The sequence below is a fragment of the Onychomys torridus genome, chromosome 11, assembly GCF_903995425.1.
Source record: "Onychomys torridus chromosome 11, mOncTor1.1, whole genome shotgun sequence".
Classification (NCBI taxonomy): domain Eukaryota; kingdom Metazoa; phylum Chordata; class Mammalia; order Rodentia; family Cricetidae; genus Onychomys; species Onychomys torridus.
Window position 1 is genome coordinate 85,427,490 of NC_050453.1, and position 5,402 is coordinate 85,432,891.

The 5,402-nt window shown below is 37.4% G+C and overlaps 1 pseudogene; it reads right to left on the reverse strand.

Annotated features, from left to right (window-relative positions):
* Nucleotides 1–860: 860 nt before the first annotated feature.
* On the reverse strand, nucleotides 861–1,829 carry LOC118593427 (annotated as a pseudogene).
* Nucleotides 1,830–5,402: the final 3,573 nt, after the last annotated feature.

Here is a 5,402-nt window from a genome sequence, read left to right on the forward strand (position 1 = left end):
TCTAAAGCCAGACTCTGATTCTCTGAGAAGGTAGTCTCATTTCTGTTCTGCTGAATCAGCTCCAAAATGAGTGGCCTGGAGCTAGTCACCGAGAAAGCAGAGTGGAAGGGGAGGGGCTGCTGTGGAGAGGAGCTGGTCACCAAGGGAACAGAGTGGGGAGGGGCTGCTGTGCTCTTCAAAAACACATGAGAGGAGCAGTTTTGTTGATGGTGGTGGCTTGGCTTATTTTGTTTTTAATCACTTAGCAACATAATGGACATTTATTGTGCAAGTAAAGGAGAAAATGTACATAATAAGACAGGGAAGATATTTTGCACTCTTTGTTTTGAATTTTATGCCAACCACCTTAAAAACTGGGAGGTAATTATAATTCTATTCTAACTGATCACCTACTATATTAACAGATGATTCAATCTATCTCTGTGACTACATGGAAACTAAGAATTTCACTACACTCAAGTCTCTTTAAAGATTATAAATAAAGCAAAACTAAAATAAATAGTGTTTCACTTTCAGAATTAAGCTTTTTTCCCCTAAATCATCAAGAGGGACAAAAATAAATTAAATGTGTTTCTTTTTTTTTAACCATACATCTTTTTATTGTTAAGTCAAAGATGTATCAAAATTAAAAGCAAAACTTACAAGGTAAGACTTAACAAAACTACTAAGGAGCAACAAAGGAAGTGAAAATGGAACTAGGCACAGGGCAATTATGACTCAATGAAACAGGAGGATAAGGAGAGGGTGAACAGTGAGAATGTGCTGAAGTTCTAGGGGAGAGGATCTGCTGTGACTTGGATCTCTCACAAGCACCTAGGCAAATGAATAATGGGATAAGATTTCTAAACTCTGCTATATGCTTAAGAGTCACCCTCTCCATTGGTGCTGTCTCTGTCATCCTCTCCTTCCTCAGCCTCTTTTCCATCACCCTTGATCAACTCCAGCTGGTCATCCCCCCATCTTCATTGTTATCACCGTCCTCAGCAGAATCATCTGCTCCTGCCTCACACTCCATCTTCACATTAGTCTCATCTGTTTTCACAGAGCACTGCTCTGCTCTTCTTCAGACTTCTCATTCTTCATCTCTATTGCTTGCTTGCATTGCTCTTTTTCAATTTTTTTCCAGGCTTTCCAGCAGAGAATCCACTTTTTGCTTTATGAGTCAGCTCCTTCTTAATAGCCTGAAGGTCATCACCTTTCACCTTTCCAGACTTGGATGAAGATCCCCGTTGTCCACTCTTCAAATTGAATCCACTTTTCCCCCTTTGAGGGCTGTTTCCAGAAACACCCTGGCATTTAGAAGGCACCACAGCTCGGGCAAGAGGAGGAGGAGCAGGAGGAGGAGGAGGAGGAGGAGGAGGAGGAGGAGGAGGAGGAGGAGGAGGAACACGTGCTGGATAACTGTACATCCTGTCATAATAATCCCGTTGAAAGCCATAGTCCAAATCAAACGAGGAAGTGAGTAGAGGGGACAGAGAAGGGTGTTCTGGTACTGACCCGTACATCTCCACTGCAGATCGTTTCACACCTGCTTTTCCTCGGTTCACTTTTGGCTCTGCAGCCAGATTAATATCTAAAACCTGGCCAGCAACCATTCTGCCATCCTCTCCAGCTACAGCAGCTCAGGCATTTCTTTCGTTAACATATTGGATGAAGGCAAAGCCCTTATGCACTGAGCAACACACAATTTTGCCATACTTTGAAAAGATTGCCTCCACATCATACTTCTTGACCACAAGTGTATTGAGATTCCCAATGAATACATGGGAATTCATGGATTGAGGGTCTGTTTTGTTGGTAACATTGTTAGCCATATCCTTTGATTACAAGGTTTCTCACAAAGCTGAAAATGTAGAAGATTAAAAAAAAAAAAAAAGAAAAAAATCTCACGAGAAGATGGAGAGAGAAGAGATTGCCTCGCCTACTGCAGTTCGTTGCTGAGACGCCAAAGCTACAGCAAGCAAGCAGCTCATGACCATTTGCTCGCCGTCTCCTAAATGTGTTTCTAAAATGTTCTCTTCAGATGGACAAACTAGTTAAAGACACATTAAAGAAATGATGCGCACCATATGGAAGGCACACTGGGGTAAATTCTATATGGAAGAATATTACATCAGAAACCTGCAAACAACAGTAATGATTTACCTGACAAGATTCGTGGCAATAATGTTATGAACGCTATGTGGGTAATTAATTGCTTTCTCCTTGGTTTGAGGTAGATTTTACAGGAGAGGACTCATGTCTGGTACTGTAAATGTGGTCAATATGGGGTGGCTAGGAAACTCATAGGCCATAGGAGGAACCCACTACTGTAAGACTGCTAAACATAGAGACAGTCAAATTGCCCTTTAAATGTTCATGAAGTACTACTTCCTTCATCAGAGAAGCTTTTGACTTTGGTGGATGACAGTTAGTTCAGAGTGCCATTGTTGGTTGAAGTGGTGGGAATAAAAGGAAGTGAAGAGCTATGCTCTAACTCTGCCATCTATATCACCTGATCCAAGTCCCACAGAATATCATTAAGGATGGGTGGGAAGAATTGAAGAGTTAAATTATGGAGATCTTTGTTTCAAAAGGACATCTGAACATGGCACAGCTAACTGGTGTACTTACAAACACTTGGAAACTTTTTTATGGCCACCCAAGAACTACAGTGCATCAGGGCTTTCAACAGTTCACTGTGGATGGAGTAGGGTCATGAGGTCTTCCCATCTTCGAGGGCCTATTGGAAGTTAATAATGGCTGTGAGAATGGGGTATTACTTTCTTTAGTAAGGGTGTAAAAGGGATATGGAAAATTTGGGGGAAGGAGGGATGTTTTCAGTGGCTGGGGAGATAAGAGAGGGCAATGGATGTGAAACAACTACAATTAATTATATATGTGCTTGATACTCTCCAATAATACAAAACTTTTAAAGGAAAAGAACATCTGAGGCCTTCTTCCAGTCACATTAGGGTGAGATGTGGATACTGGAGCAGGCTCTTATCTGTGTCTGCATCTCATTAGAACTGATGTCTTCTCATCTGCCACATGTTCATGATTGTACAGGATTCACTTCATCTGCTTGCAATAAATGTCTTCCTGTAAACAAAGGTGCTTCATCAATGTTTCAGCATGAGGATGATTTATGGTGTTGTGGTCACAATTTTTTAGTCCTTAATGACCATTAGCAGGTAAAACTAAATCACTAGGTGCTTAGCATCTGTGAAAACAGACGGTATTTGTCTTCTAATCAGCGTGGCTTTGAGATGTTTTATATTTCAGTAAACTGTGTAATAGCAAACATTAATGCTACCTTACATTGATATATGTTATATCAGAAATGCTAATTCTGAAATGTCTCTCTGATATTGTAAAGATCATTGTCTTTTTGGAATTCATGTTAGAGTGGCAAATTTCTTGCTCTCTTGCTCTCTAAGAATTCCTCTTGGATTATTACAGCTCTCTATCTCACACCGACCATCAGTAGGATAGCTCCTTTACCATGTCAGCTGTCTCTGTTAACATCCTGTTAAAACAACATAGTCAAGAGTCCAACAAGGTAAATTCATCAGTCCAACAGGAAAAGGGTAGAGTGTGAAAAGTGAGAGGCACTCTAGAGTCAAATTAGTTTTCATTCAGGATGTTGAGGTATAGAAATATTTGAGTAGCATGTCTGTCCAGAGAATAATATATACAATAATATTTTCTTAATGATGAAACATTTTCAAAGTGTATCAAACATTTCATGATTCCTGACTTGAATTTCATATATCCATGTTATTGGAAGTCATAAAATATGAAGAGTTTATTTTATTAAGAGTTAAAAATTTAAGTGTTGTCATTTTTGCCCATTGTTACTTGTGAATGCAAGGTAATTACTACATGTAATCTCACTGTACATGATAATTATGAGTTAATGAGCCATCCTTGAGAAGAACAATGTGTATTTAAATATACAGAATTATACTACATTTTATGGATTTTTCATAAAGGATTTCTTTTTGAAATGCAATTATGTAAATTAATAACTTCAGACAGTAACATGAACTAGTATATTTAAACAGAGATAATCAGTAACTTGTACAAGTCTTGTATCAAGATCATTTAAAAAGAAATACTACTACCCAGACTTATAGAATTTTTAAATAAATGGTCCAATTTTTTGTTAGAAGTTGGATAATGAAGTCAATGCAGGAAATGTGACAGAGTGACTATACAAATCAGATTTTATCATATAACTTTCATAGTCTTTCACGGAGTATAATAGGATAGTAGTTTCATGGAACATGTTACCTGCTTCAGAAGGATGTTATGTGATCTGCCATTGGGTAAGTGTGAGAATTTTCTAGAGGAAACAAAACACATTGCACACATGCACGCAAAAACCAATGAGCTTACTGAGTTTGATCATAAGAGACTAGCAAAAGCAAGGAACTCATCTTTCTTATGAAGTACCTATGAGCTGGTGGTAAGACTGACTAGTGTGCTGCTTAGTTTGGTTGGGTTTTGTGTTTTTTGTTTTGTTTTGTTTTGTTCTCTTGAAAGAGGATAGAATTTCTTGATAAGAGGGAATCTGAATTGGATTTCCTCAATTAGGACAGCCTGTGGTGTGTCTTTTTGTCATTTTACTGATTCATGATTGATGATGGGGAACTCAAGCCAGTGTGAATGGTGCCATTCTTGGGCAGCTAGTCATAGGTAATATAAGAAGGTGGGCTGAGAAAGCCACAGGAAGCAAGCCCTCATGGGGTCTGAATCTGTTCCTAATTTGAGTTTTACCTTGGCTTCCTTCATGCTGCCCTATAAGCTATCATATGAAAAATGGAAAAAAAAAAACCTAAAACTTTATTAAGTTGCTTTTGGGGCTGGTATTTATAACAGCTATAAACAGAGAACTAGGGACAACAGTATACACAAAACTCTGTGAATAACCTAGTGGAAATTGGATTTCAGAAACAGTTTTCTTCTATGCATATTGAAAAGTTTGGTGTGTGTTAAGGAGAAAAGTAATTTAATACACAATATTTATAATAATATTAAATATTTTATTGAAATATTGAAGACAAGCATTAAACTATTCTTCTTATCCTTGGAACATATGATAGTGGTTTATTCATAGAGTCTTATTTTTTCTATGTTATTTATGAACTGAGTTTTTTCTATTGACCTTTATGTGTATTTTCATTCATTAGCAAGTGATTGAAGAAAATTTAAAATTATAAGGGAATTTTTATGTCAAATAAGTATACTAAATCTATAATACAGTAAAAGTAAACATTTTGCTTCTAAGCTTTATAGGTCATACACTTCTAAAAAATATATTTACTGTCTCATATGCTTAGATAAGAGTGACAAAAAGCACATATTCAAATCTGAGGTTTTATTTCAAGTTTCATTATATGTATTTAATCCTCTAAAAG